This window comes from Cebus imitator, unplaced genomic scaffold (genome assembly GCF_001604975.1).
Source record: "Cebus imitator isolate Cc_AM_T3 unplaced genomic scaffold, Cebus_imitator-1.0 Scaffold231, whole genome shotgun sequence".
Classification (NCBI taxonomy): domain Eukaryota; kingdom Metazoa; phylum Chordata; class Mammalia; order Primates; family Cebidae; genus Cebus; species Cebus imitator.
Window position 1 is genome coordinate 4,865,038 of NW_016107546.1, and position 14,657 is coordinate 4,879,694.

Here is a 14,657-nt window from a genome sequence, read left to right on the forward strand (position 1 = left end):
TACCAGCAGGGGCTCTTTATCAACACATTTTTAATAGTAATAAATGCTTAGCTCTTAAAGTTGAAGTGATTATAAAAAGATGGATTTCATTGCTGCTTATGTGTTATGTGCTAGCATATCAGATGTTTGAAAGCTTTTTCCTGAACGCATTGTTGACAGTGTTCACTATAGACTCCGCGTGAAAATGCTTTAGATTGTGAATTGTTAGCAGCATCTGCTCAGGAGCCACCTTCACCTGCATGGCTACCCACACCTACCTCCATGTTGGAATCCCAAGGAGGTCACCCCACAACTCTAGTTTCTCCCTGTCTGATGAAGAAGGCTTCAGAGCAATGCCTCTGACACAAACAGGGCTCCCTGCTCCTCCAAGCTTGCCTTTCTAGGGAAGGGGCAGTTCATGTAGAAAATAGAGTGACATAAGCCTTGAATGTTGGCTCAGAGTGTGTAGGCAGTTGTGTGGGCTTTCTTCAGCAACTAATGCGAGGGTGCCCTGTCCAGGGTCTCCACATTGCCTTAGAGTGGTGACTGTGTTCTCTTTGCTCTACTTCTTCCCTGCCAAATTCCAACTGATGCAGCCTTTAATAAAGATGAGGTCATGTTTACAAAATAGTCTGAGCTAAGGTTCCACTGAAGCCTTAGGAGATTGTTTTTTGGCTTTGAAATTTAATATTTTTTATAGTGAACTTATTAAAACTTCTACTTTCTTCCATCATTTCCTGAAATGGCCCACAGGTTTTCTCTCTTGGTTCAGTGCACCTATAGCACTGGGTTTTCTTGGTGAAGGTCTTCTCTCTTTAATGGAGTCTACTCCTTAAAAAGTTCCATGGGTCACCTTTGTTCCACTTTGTCATATGAAGCGTTGTAACTGCTATTCACTTTAATCCCCTTAGCCAGGATACTTGGGGACCATGATCTTAAATTTTCTCCGAGTAATAAAGTTAGATATTACTAATTATGCCAGTGCATTCTGATGGATCAAAGCATCTAGAAACAAAACAAAACAAAATAAACACTGGTGACATGTAAATCTGACATTCTAAGTAAGATTGGAGAAGAAAAATAACCTAAATGGCTCTCTAATTATTTACCATGTGCCTGGTATTTTCACAATAGATATCTTACCAGCTTCCTAGATAGAGGGGCAGGATGGATGGAGAAATGGAGGAAGAGGGAGAAAGGAAAGCAGGGAATAAGGAAGTTTTCTTTCTAACTTTATTCTCCCATTGCCACTTCTATTATTCCTAGCACGGAGGAACATTTATAAGGAAGGTGAAAGTTCATGAATCTCTTTTATGTACATTATTTCATTTGTTTCCTTTTATGACATTTATCACCATTGTAATTAATTCATTATTTGTAAATCCATGATGTTCTTTATTGTTCACTGTGAGTTCCATTAGGGTAGAAGCCACACCTATCCTGTTCGTTCGAAGTCCCCAGCCACTGGCACACTTTCTGGCCCAGCATAGGCTGGTAGGAATTTCTTTTTTTTTTTTTTTTTTTTGAGACGGAGTTTCGCTCTTGTTACCCAGGCTGGAGTGCAATGGCGCGATCTCGGCTCACCGCAACCTCCGCCTCCTGGGTTCAGGCAATTCTCCTGCCTCACCCTCCTGAGTAGCTGGGATTACAGGCACGAGCCACCATGCCCAGCTAATTTTTTTGTATTTTTAGTAGAGACGGGGTTTCACCATGTTGACCAGGATGGTCTCAATCTCTTGACCTCGTGATCCACCCGCCTCGGCCTCCCAAAGTGCTGGGATTACAGGCTTGAGCCACCGCGCCCGGCCAGGAATTTCTTAAATCAATGCATGATGGGATTCAGTTTTCACAGCACCCCCATTTAGAGTGTCATCTCCCCGCAGCAAGTTGTTCTGATCCCCCAATTACGCTGGCACCTCATTCAAAAGCTCGCATTGCACCCTGTTCTTTATTTTGTAACTGGACACTTGTGGTTAGTTGTTCAAAGTCTTTCTTCCATTCTAAACCTTAAGGTCAGGAGGGCTTGACTGGTGTGCAGTTTTTCATTGCTGTGGCCCTACAGACTTAGGCACAGGTAAATGCCTTCCAGACAAGGAGGGTGGAAACAAATATTTTGCCCATCTGATAGACCCTAGGAAGCGAAGGGGCTGACTGGAATCACATCACTTGTGATGAAACATACTGGCACAAGAACTGTCTCTACCTACAAGCATGAGTTTCCTCATCTTAAAGAGACTTAACTAAGTAGTTTCTAAGGTATCTTACAATTCTGATTTTTAAAGTGCCAAATAATTTAATTTAGAAGGTTATTTTCTGTAGTCAACTTTAGTTAAGTTTTATTAGGGCCTGAAGCCAGGGGAAAGGCCTTGAGGATCTCCTCTGGGGTGGGATTTGCCACCCAGTGGAGAACTCTATGTAGAAGAGGGGAAGGAAGGCCAGGGTAGGTGTCCAGGATGTCAGGGGTGGCCTTGGGGTAGACCTAGCCTGTGGGGCGCATTAGATGACCTCAGTTATCAGGAGCTTCTTTTCCATGAAAGACTGTCCAGGGATCATTCAGTGTTGGACAGGTTGTGTTGAGGGATGAAAACAGGTTGGTTAATGAGTACATACATAGACTTAGCTAGAAGAAATAAGTTCTAGTGTTTGATAGCACAGTAGAGTGACTATTATTTAGAGGAATTTAGTGTGTATTTCAAAGTAGCTAAAAGAGAAATGAAATGCTCCCAACTCAAAGAACTGATAAATATTTGAGGTAATAAGCATTCTAAATACCCTGATTTGATTATTGGACATTGTGTGCATGTATCAAAATATTACACCTACCCCATCAAAATGTACATTTATTATGTATAAATAAAATCAATCATGTCAAAAAAAAAAAAAAAGATGAGTAGTGGAAAGAGAGTCTCAGCTTAGCAACCTTAAGATACTTCCCGTCCAATTTCTGAGAATTTATCTTTCTTTAATTCTTCACAGAGACAAGCATGAAAGATGAAAAACAGACTACAAATTTGTTTTTAGTTGATATTTATGTAAATTTTATATTTGTACCTGCAGATTAGTCATCAGTTTAGGTTTGGTTGTATATTTTTAGATGAGTGACTGTGATGAATCACAATACTTAAAAATTAGAAACCCACATATATATACTTACTCCCTTCATAAAAAGATAATTTACTCAGTAACACCAGGTACATTGTATGTGATTCAAAAAGTTTTCCATTCAGATTTGAAAGGTCAGAAGTTCATTTTTTTCTAAGACTTTCATTTTTAATACCGATATTTGTTGTTTTTTTTTTAAATAAAAAAACAACTGGAACACATTTGTCTTCATTGTATTCTGAATACACCTCAAATACCCTTTGAGTCTTTGAGTCTACCTATGCTGTGTTTTTAGGCAGTGTCAGCATTTTAATCCTACCTATAAAACTTAAAACTTTTAATATAGATAAGTATGACTGAAATCAAACACATTGAAGTCATATACCATTTTACACCAAATATATTCTAAGAAATGCATATAATTTTTGTGAAAATTCTGAAGAAGTAGTCAAGTCAAAGTGAAGCAGATTTCTTTACTAAATCACCTTTTTATATATCATGTTTTCAAAAATCAATAGAAACTGTGTCAACTCTTTATATACATTGTTTATATTTATTCTTTATAATGTTTAATGTACACAGATATGACAGATATTTTCTCTTTAATAGAAAAAAATCCAAGCTCATTTAAAATTTAAGCTATGAAAACAATTTCTTAGTTTTTTAATTGACTTTTGGTACTTGAATTTGTAGAAGAAAATTTCCAAATTTTACATAGTTTAGTAGTATATACCTGATAGTCAAGTTTAAAAAAGAGATGTCTAGAAAAGTATATGTATGTTTTCCCTATGACAGATTATTGTCATGAACATTTCAAATGCAATAAAGGAACACCACACAAATTAACTTAAAAATTTTATTCAATATGTAATATGTATTCTGCAGCAAAACTAGTGACTTTGATCCAGTGTTCTTTTACTGCATTATAATTACGGACTTTGGGGTGTTTGCAATACTAGTTTTACTCAACATTGATTTAAAAAATATCTAGAGCCTGGGCAATGTCATGAGATCTCAATCTCTGCAAAAAAGTTTTTAAAAAGCTATCCAAATGTGGCAGCTTGTGCCTGTAGTCCCAGCTACTCAGGAGACTGAGGCAGGAGCATCACTTGAGCCCAGGAGTTTGAGGCTGTAGTGATATAATCACACCATTGCACTTCAGTCTGAGTAACAAGGCTGGATGCTTGCCTGCCTTCTGCCTCTTCCAGAACTCAGGACACTCTCACCCTAAGATTTTGGGAACACTTTCTCCACCCACTTTCACAAGGTACATTTTCAAATGGACCTTGAATCCTTGGCACATCTATGATTTGTGACCCAGTCACTCAAGTTTTGTAATGGACAATTGTGAAGGTGGACACCTGAGGTATACCAGACTTTGAAGGTGGACTCAGCTAGGCTAGCTTTTCAAATTGGGATTTCAGCAGTTCTGGTGATGCTTCAGAAAGTGCTCAATGCAAACCCACCACTCCCTGGTCTGTGCGGTAAAGCCCAGCTCCTTGGCCTGACAGTCTACATCCTGTGTGGCCTGCCCTGAATTCACTTTCCAGCCTTTTCACTCACGGTTCTCCACATGCCTTGTCCATGAAAACATCCTGATCCATGGACAGAAGGGGCTTTTGTCTCTCAGACTTACAAAGCACCTTACTACCATCTCTTCCTACTGTGGTGTGCTGTTCTTTCCTCCTGCAGTCTTTATCCCTCTGCTAGGCTTTGTTCTGGAGAACATGGTTTGCGTCTGAGTTACCTGTGTGCCTCTGTAGTGCCTACCAGGATTTGGACACAGTTAATCCTTAGTAAAATTTGATGACTGAATGCTTGTGTCCTCTTCTTTCCATCAGCAGCTATTGGTGGTAAGTTATCAGAACTGGCCTGAAGTTTGTAAGAAACGATAGTTCCTTCATGGTTGGGGTACCAGATTTAGCAAGCAAAAATAGAGGGCACCCAGTAAAATTTGAATTTCAGATAAATAACAAATAAATTTTAGTGCAAGTGTGTCCCAAATGCTGCATATGAATATTTATTCTAAGAAATTATTCACTGTCTTTCTGAAATTGAAATTTAATGGGCACACTGCATTTTATCTGCCCCCCCCCTTAGTTTGTGGCCTTGGCTAAAGTGACACATGGGCTAATTCTATTATCCAAAAATGTCACCCCCACATTCTGACTATGTACTTTGGATTTATGGTCTTTGATTAAGATGAAGATAATCTTGGCAGAAGTCATGCCTGAAGCTGTTTGTTAGCAGATAACAGCTTAACAAAAATTAGCTGGAATGGGGGTGGGGGTGGATGTCTGTCTTTATTAGCTCTCTAGTGAAGCTCTGCCCCACACTGAGCACAGTGCTAGTCTCAGGAAGAATGAGGTAGATAGTGCTTGTCTCACTTGAGGTGAGTACACCTTCTGGGGCTGTAGTCTTTATTACAGACCTTTTTTCTTCAGACTGTCCCTTAAATATTGCCTAGATATGCAATTTGTCCAGGTCCCAAAGCTAGAGGAGGCAGAACCTGGACTCAAAGCAATATAACCATGCTCTCAACTCCACATTAAGCTCCATTTCCAGGATGCCATCCTTGGCCTCTGCTATGGGCTGAATTTTGCCACCTACCCCCAACCAAAATTTAGATGTTGAAGTGCTAATCCCTAGTATCTCACAATGTGACCATATTTGGAGATAAGTTCTTTAAACAGGTGATTAATTTAAAATGGCCATTAGGGTGGGGACCTATCCTGTAGGATCGGTGTCCTCATGAGAAGAGGAAGAGACCCCAGGGTACGTGCACACTGAGGAAAGACAGTGTGAGGACACAGGGAAAAGGCAGCCATGAGGCAGCCAATATGAGGCCTCAGGAGAAACCAAACCTGTGGTATCTTGATCTTGGATTTCCAGCCTCCAGAACTGTAAGGAAGTACATTTCTGCTGTTTCAGTCCCCAGTCTGTGGTATAGCAGGTACAGCAGCCCTAACCGACTAAGGCATCCTTCCCCTCCCTCATGCAGACCTCTTTTTGTTCACCTGCTGCTCCTCCCAAATCCCCCACCTTTGTTGATATGAGCCTCTTAAACATAGTTGTCCTTGCCCCAAAACTAGGAAGTCAGCCTAGAGTCCTGCCCTTCTCTTCCCTACAACCCCAGCAGTAAGCCCTGTCCCTCTCAGAGACATCAGTCAAATCCCTGTCTCCCTGTTCATCCCTATTATATCACCTATGATTTGGAACCTGTTATCTTTACCTGGAAAAAGACTCCCAATCAGTCTGTTTTTAATGTAGATATTGGATGGCAGTTAGCTTGTCAATCATACTTTGATGGCACAAAGTCTATAACACCATCTAAAAGATAATCCATTTATTCCTTTGTTCAGGTTTCCTTACAATAAAATCTAACTTGGATACAGTCACTGCAGAACACCAACACCTTCATGATCTGACTCTGCTCCCACCTCACATGGGTCCTGCCTCACATGGCCCTCACCTGACACCCCCTCTCCTCCCAGCACTGAGGCCCCTTCCCTACTGTCTGGTTTCCTGGGTTTGTCAGCTGCCTATACTTTCTTACATGCTGTCCCTCCATTCTGAAATCGCCTTCTCCTTTGCCCATTTGCTCATTCAAGTTCCCACCAGAGTTTGAGTCCTTAGTGTGAGGACTTTGTCTTTCCCTCTGATTATTCTCACCACTTAGTTAGCAATAAGTGCCTCCAGAATTTTGAGGAGTAAATAAACATATGTGTCCCAAAGGCTTTAGCTCAGTGCTTCTCTAAAGGCAGCAGTTTTGTCCCCAGGGAACATGTCCAGTGTCTGGAGACATATTTTACGGGGAGTGCACGTATCTGATGGGTCGAGGCCAAGGATGCTGCTAAACATCCTCCAGTACACAGGACAACAGCGAATGGTCCAAGTCAAAAGGCCAACAGTGCCAAGTTTGAGAAACTCTGTCTTAGCTCCAGTCTTTACAAAAATCATCCTAAAGCCAAGCTCTCTGCTCCCTCAACTCTGCTTGTGCCTATATTGGAGCTCTTAGGAAATTCTTCTTTTTCCTTTTCCATATCCTTTATTAGATTGTGCTCCTTGAGGTCAGGAACCATGAATCACTGAGTCCTGTATCTTCATTGTCTGCACTGTGGCTTAGTAAGTAATAGTTTAATAGAAGAATGGATAGCGAAAGAAAGGAATGGCAGGAGAAGCTTATGGAACTGTTCACCTCTTTAAGTTTTAAACTTAGGTCAGCTCTGGATCTATCTCTGTATCTTGTAGTTCTAGTTAGAAACAAGAAGAGGGGCCAAGAGGTGAGTATGTGCAAAACCTATTGGCCAGGATACTAGTTTCAAACAGATGCTGCACAACTGGCATGCATGTTCATTTTGTTGCTCGTTTCTACTCGATAATGACTAGTGTTTATATAGAAGGTGGAAAGAATAATCATGTAAAGCACGTCTGTACAATAAAAGATGCTGCAATTATGGAAATGTTCTTTATCAGTGCTATTCAATACCATAGCCCTGGCCACACATGGCTGTGGAGCACTTGAGTGTGGCCCATGAACCTGAAGAGCTCAGTTTTTAATTTTATTCATTTTAATTGATATTATCTTACATGGTCATGTGTAGTCAATAGTTACCTTAATGGGCAATGTACAGCTGAAGTCTGTTTTCAGGCTGACCCTCTATACAGCGTAGTCTTGGGAGTGTTTTATTAAGCTTATTATAGTTCATTTTGGCCAGAGGAAAATAACAAAGGTTTAAAAGAAAATACAGTGGAGAAATGGCCCATCTTTCCACGAAACCCTAAGGTTCTGAGTCACATCATGAGTAAATGGCGGAAGGAAGGCAGGTTTAGCTGGGCAGTCATGGGAAATCATGATGGGCAAGCCAGATACCACACCTCCAGGCACTCCCCAAACTCATTGCTCATGGGACGAAGTCAGTCCAGGTGCTGACTCATGCCGCACCAATACCTTGTAAGGACTCTTAAATCCTATCTGACCTTTGAACAGGTTCAGAGTGTGCTATCTTCAAATGGGAAGGAATACAAAATAATTCTAGAAGAGATCCAACCTGTTGATAAATTATAGGCCCTAAAGAAGGGAAAAGAACATCTGTCTGGAATTTGCTTTGAGGGGATGTGATTTTTGGGGATAAGATTTTCATTAGGTTATAAAGTAAAATCCCGTACCTCAACTAGTAAATATTTCCTAAATGCCTATTGCTTTGATCTTAGTATCTATAGATACTGGGGGCATACTTAAGAGTACTTTTAGATGTAACCCCCAAATTCTATGGAGCTCAGTCTTTTGTATGAAACATAATTTTTTTTTTTTTTTTTGAGACGGAGTTTCACCCTTGTTACCCAGGCTGGAGTGCAATGGTGCAATCTCGGCTCACCGCAACCTCCGCCTCCTGGGTTCAGGCAATTCTCCTGCCTCAGCCTCCTGAGTAGCTGGGATTACAGGCACGCGCCACCATGCCCAGCTAATTTTTTGTATTTTTAGTAGAGACGGGGTTTCACCATTTTGACCAGGATGGTCTCGATCTCTTGACCTCGTGATCCACCCGCCTCGGCCTCCCAAAGTGCTGGGATTACAGGCGCCCAGCCATGAAACATAATTTTTAAAAAATGATTGTTTTTATCACTATCTCATTTCTCTCTAATGCTTTTGACAAAATATCCTGTGATACTTGATTGATGTTTATTCCATTACTTGTTATCTAATTGTGGAAATAAAATAATAGGTCTAATATCTCACTCTCTATGTAATAAGACAGATTTAGGTGAAAATGAGATAAATGCATGCTCTCACTTTGAAACTGTAATGAAAGCCCTAAAAGAGCATTTAAGATATTTAATACCAGTATTCCCTATTCTATTAATGTTTTAATATTAAAATTATGTTACTTAAGGAATAATGTTCCACAATTAATATATTAATACTGTCCTACTAAATACCCCTATAATATAAAATGTAATATAAATACCTATAGCATAAAATATTAAGTATACTTGTAGTATAAAGACCCTTTTGCTTATAACTACACCATCCTTCTTCCATTGGAATTCCCCGTAGCTTTTCTCAGGGTGGCAGTAAGATCAGATTAGAAGTGTGAGTAAAATATTATTACAATCAATTAAAGCATTAGGCTCATAAATTGATCAATAATTTTTCAAGAACATCATAGGTCATGATTTCTTTTCATTTTGTTGAAGAAAAATGTGATAACTAAGATGAAAAGACATGTTTATTTTTGTGTCAGGTATTCTGTGATTAGTTAATTAAATATTTTCCTCAGTTCCGGTGACCTCTTGTCTCTCAGCTGCATATTGACTTTCCCAACTGTGCCCTCCATCCTTCTGGCTGCAGTAAAAGAAACCAGATTTTCCTCAGCCACCTCCAGGCTCTTTCTTATCTAACTCAGGAGAGCCTTCTGCCAGGGGGATTGGCAAAGAATAAACCCAGTGGTCTCCATTTTTGTAAAAAGGTTCATGGCAGGTCAGTTATTTTTCAGTATATTTTTAAAAGGCGTGGTTGAGCTAATTTAATTTCTTCTGTTCATTAATTTCTCTCCTTTCACCTCCACCCCCTCTGAATAAACGGCCCTTCACACGAGTCCAGTATAGCTTCAATACACCTTATTCACATGCCTTTTATTGCAGCCGCATTCCAGCCAGCTGGAGGTGGCCCGACTGCCTCAGCTTTCCCGTTTTAGCTCTGGAAATGATTTCAGCATGGCAAAAACTTTTCACTGGCCAATTTGGAAAACAGGATTCAATTTGTGAAGAAAGCTCAAAATGGCAACTGAGAATGAAAAAGAGGATGGAGAAGGTTGAAGCAGGGAAAGAGTAAGGGAATAGAGATGGGCTGGGTGCAGTGGCTCACACCTGTAATACCAGAACATTGGAAGGCTGAGTCGGGTAGATCACCTGACATCAGGAGTTTGAGAGCAGCCTGGCCAACATGGTGAAACCCTGTCTCTATTAAAAATACAAAAATTCCTGGGCAAGGTGGCAGGCGCCTGTAATCTCAGCTACTCAGGATGCTGAGGCAAGAGAATTGCTTGAACCAGGGAGGCAGCAGTGAGCTCAGATTGTGCCACTGCACTCCAGCCTGGGCAAAGGAGCAAGACTCCATCTCCAAAAAACAAAGCTTAATTAAAAGTGGATTTATGGTGTGCTTTGGTAACAGATTTGTTACCAAAATGCACTACAGACAGGCAGATTCCAGATTCCCAAGGCTGATTGATTTCAAGTCTAGGGAGGACATATTTCTAGGTAAAAGTTATATGTGTGTTACAGCTTTCTCTTTGGATATATATTTGAGTCTCTCCCAAGAGAAAAGCAATGTCATATTTAAGTATGAACATATTTTAATGATAGGTGCTACTTATATCTCTACTATGTTGTTTCTGTTATATGTGATTTGTGTATCATATATAGTTTTTTCTTAAGAGAACAATGAATTTTGAATAATTTCAAAAGCCTATGATACCTTCAGAAGTTAAGCATGGATCCTAACAATTTATATGCGTAGCCATATTATTAAGGCATAACTACTGAATGTTTACAGTCCATGGGATTTGTGGAATTCTGTGGCCTTCTTGACCATTTCAGCATCTGGAAGAGGTGCGGATGTTGTCATCTGACCTCAGCCCTGGATCCTCATCTGTCTTCTAGTCCAGTGATTCTCAAACTTCTAGTGTGCATAGGAATGACCTGGTAGTCTTGTTAAAATGCTGATTTTGATCTTCACTCCCAGAGTTCTCGTTTAGTTGGTCTGGGTGGGACCCACAAATGTGCTTTTTTAACAAGTTCCCTGGAGATACTGGTGCTGCTTCTCTTGCTCCACATTTTGAGAATGACTGTCCTAGTGGTTTATCCTCATCTTGACCCAACACTAAGGAAGTGGTAACCAAGTTTTAAAAATTAGCCCCTCTGGTTAAATTGGGAAATCAAATACTTAATACTAAGTGACAGTTTCTTTTAAATAACTTGGAAATTTTCTTATCCTCCGGAATTGCCCCTAACAGTTCTCCAAATTAGCATAATCGATTCTAGAAGTTCAGGGATTAGTCTGGAATATGAATGTGCTGGGCCTTTGTTCTCACAAAGCCATTCACAGCACCAGCTTATTTCATATCTCAGGACATTAAACTCCTCTGCTTTGGCCATTAGAGGTACAGTAGATTGGATCTGTGACAGCACAGTATGTCCATTTAGACATAAATTCATTTCTCAACCCTTCGGAAGACAGCAGTAGTGAGGCTTTGATTTGATATAATGACACTGAAAATGGAGAGGAAAGGATGAGTGAAAACAACTTGTGAAAATGGAAACCATGTGGTTTAACTGATACCTGTGGGTGAGAGGCACAGGAAAGGAAAGAATCAAAGGTGACTTTATATATCAGACCAGGGGAATAGATGGCAATATCATTAAAAGTCAGGAGTTGGCGTTGTGAAAGAAAGTAAGGGTGAAAGAAAGTAAGGTTGATTTTTAAAATATAAGCCCATACATTTGTAACTGGTTGATTTTCAGCAAGGGTACCAAGACAAATCAGTGGGGAAAGAACATCACAAAAATAAACTCAAAATGAACTCAAAATGGATCCTTGTTGGAAATGTAAGTGCTAAAATTGAGGCATCAGCTGTTCACAGTGACATGGATAGGGTAAAAAATGGTAACACTTTCTTTTTTTTTCCCCCCCATTTATTTATTTTATTACATTTTAGGTTTTGGGGTACATGTGAAGAACATGCAAGATTGTTGCATAGGTACACAAGTGGCAGTGTGATTTGCTGCCTTCCTCCCCATCACCTACATCTGGCATCTCACCCCTTGCTATCTCTCCCCAGCTCCCTGCCCCCCACCGTCCCTACCCTATTTCCCCCCAACTGACCCCAGTGTGTAGTGCTCCCCTCCCTGTGTCCATGTGTTCTCATTGTTCAACACCCGCCTATGAGTGAGAACATGCGGTGTTTGATCTTCTGCTCTTCTGTCAGTTTGCTGAGAATGATGGTTTCCAGGTTCATCTATGTCCCTACAAAGGACACAAACTCATCGTTTTTGATGGCTACACAATATTCCATGGTGTATACGTGCCACATTTTCCCTATCCAGTCTATCGTCGATGGGCATTTGGGTTGGTTCCAGGTCTTTGCTATTGTAAACAGTGCTGCAACGTTTCTTGTGCACGTGTCCTTACAGTAGAACAATTTGTAATCCTTTGGATATATAAAAATATGGAACGCTTCACGAATTTGCGTGTCATCCTTGCGCAGGGGCCATGCTAATCTTCTCTGTATCGTTCCAATTTTAGTATATGTGCTGCCGAAGCAAGCACTAAAAATAGTAACACTTTCTTTTTGAAAACACCATTGAACCTAAATCTACCCTGCTAAATTTGTGTCTGTTATTTTTAAGTAATTCATATGAAGTGTTAAAAGCTTAATTAAAAGTGGAATTTATTGTGGGCTTTGGTAAAAGGTATGTTACAGGCAGATTCCAGATTTCCAAGGCTGATTGATTGAAAACACAGGTGAGAGATACTCTTCCTGAACTTTAGTTAGGCATAGCTTTCTTAGATATAACACCTAAAGCACCAGCAACAAAAGAAAAAAATAGATAAAATAGATTCCATCAAAGTTAAAGACTGTTTTCATAGGATACCATCAAAAAAGTAAAAAATCAACCTACCAAATGGGAGAGAACATTTGCAAGTTATATATCTGATAAGGGGCCAGTATCCAAAATATATAAAGAACTCTTATAACTCAAGAATTAGAAGACAACCTAATTAAAAATAGGCAAAGGACTTGAATAGACATTTCTCCAAAGAAAACATTCAGCTGACACGAAAGAACATGAACATGAAAAGATGTACAGCATTATTAGTCATTAAGGAAATGCCACTCACAACCACAGGGAAAGACTACTTCACACCCGCTGGACTGGCTGAAATTTAAAAAATCCATAACAAGTATTGGCGAGGGTATGGAAAAATTGCAGCTCTCATACATTGATAATTTAAGACCACTTAGCCACTTTGTAAAGCAGTGAGACCATTTCTCAGTGTTCAGTATAGGCACATAATTAAGAGAAATAAAAACATATGTCCACATGAAAACTTGTACAGGAATCTTAGTAGCACCATTATTCACAATAGCCAAACAGTGGAACTTTTGGTGGAGTAATGTCCACTAATTTATAAATGGACAAATAAAATGTGATTCATCATACTGTGTCATATTATTCAACCATAAAAAGGAGGAGGTACTAATGGATGCTCCAACATGGATGAACCTGGAAAACATTATGCTAAGTCAAAGAAGATAGACCCCAAAAGGCAGCATATTATATTATTCCATTTATATGAAATGTCCAGAATATGGAAATCCACAGACACTGAAAGTACCTAGTAGTTGCCACGGGCTAGGTACCAGAAGTGGGAAATGACTGCTAATGGGTCCAAGGTTTCTTTTTGGGTAATGAAGTATTCTAAACTTAAACTTAGGTTGTGGTGATGGTTGTGTAACTCCCTGAGCATACTAAAATCAATTTAATTGTATGTGAATTATATATCAATGAAGATTTTTTTATAGTAATAAAAAATCTTAAGAAACCAAGAATAAATGCCAGGGTAAAGTCCAGTGGATGCTTGGAACTTGGGAGAGAGGTCTGTGGCAGAGGGAAACGTGAAGCTCCTTGCATAGAAGAGTAGGTGAGCCATGGAAGTGAATCAGGTGTCCAGGGAGAATATGGAGGGAGAACATAAAGTTGTTGGAATACAGAACCTGGGAGCACAGCTGTTTTTTTTAAGGACCCAGAAGAAGTTAGGAGAATGATCTGAGATAAGGAAGAAACCAGAATGGCACAGAATAATGAAAGTGAAGGAAGAGAGGCAGGTTTACAGAATAGGCAGTCACAAAGGGAAATGCCATGGAAGGACCCAACATGCCATTGAGCTTGATGTTTGGGAGTTAGTTGTTTTTCCATATAGAGGCAGTGCAGGTGGAAGCCACATAAAAAGTTTTAATCAGTGTGTGGAAGATGAATGAAGGCTTCAGGAAGAAGCATATCAGCCCTCTGTTTTTGCAGGTTCTGCATCCATGGATTCTACAGTAAAAAATAACAATACAGAAAAAAAAAATTTTTTTTAAATACTGACCACGTGCAGTGGTTCACACCTATAATCCCAGCCCTCCTTTGGGAGGCCAAGGCGGGAGTGCCCAATGCCGTGGGAGCTCATCTCTTGCATCAGTGTGACCTGGATGGGAGACATGGAGTCAAAGGAGATTATTTTGGAACTTTAAGGTTTAATGACTGCCCAGCTGGATTTCAGACTTGCGTGGGCCCAGTAGCCCCTTTGTTTTGCCCAGTTTGTCCCATTTGGAATGGGAACATTTACCTAATGCCTGCACCCTCATTGTATTTTGGCAGTAACTAACTTGCTTTTGATTTTACGGGCTCCTAGGTGGAAGAGACTTAACTTGTCTCATATGAGACTTTGGACTTGGACTTTTGGGTTAATGCTAGAATGAATTAAGACTTTAGGGTACTGTTGGGAAGGCATGATTGATTGTGAAATATAA

General features: G+C 40.0%; 1 protein-coding gene and 1 non-coding gene across 2 annotated transcripts in view; one reads left to right on the top strand and one right to left on the bottom strand.

Moving 5' to 3' along the window:
* Positions 1-14,657, top strand: part of GMDS (GDP-mannose 4,6-dehydratase) — a 648,894-nt gene that overhangs the window by 362,836 nt on the left and 271,401 nt on the right. The gene's annotated exons all lie outside the window — the stretch shown is intronic.
* On the bottom strand, positions 12,303-12,409 carry LOC119466820. The gene has a single exon (XR_005195308.1). It is a non-coding gene; the product is annotated as a U6 spliceosomal RNA (small nuclear RNA).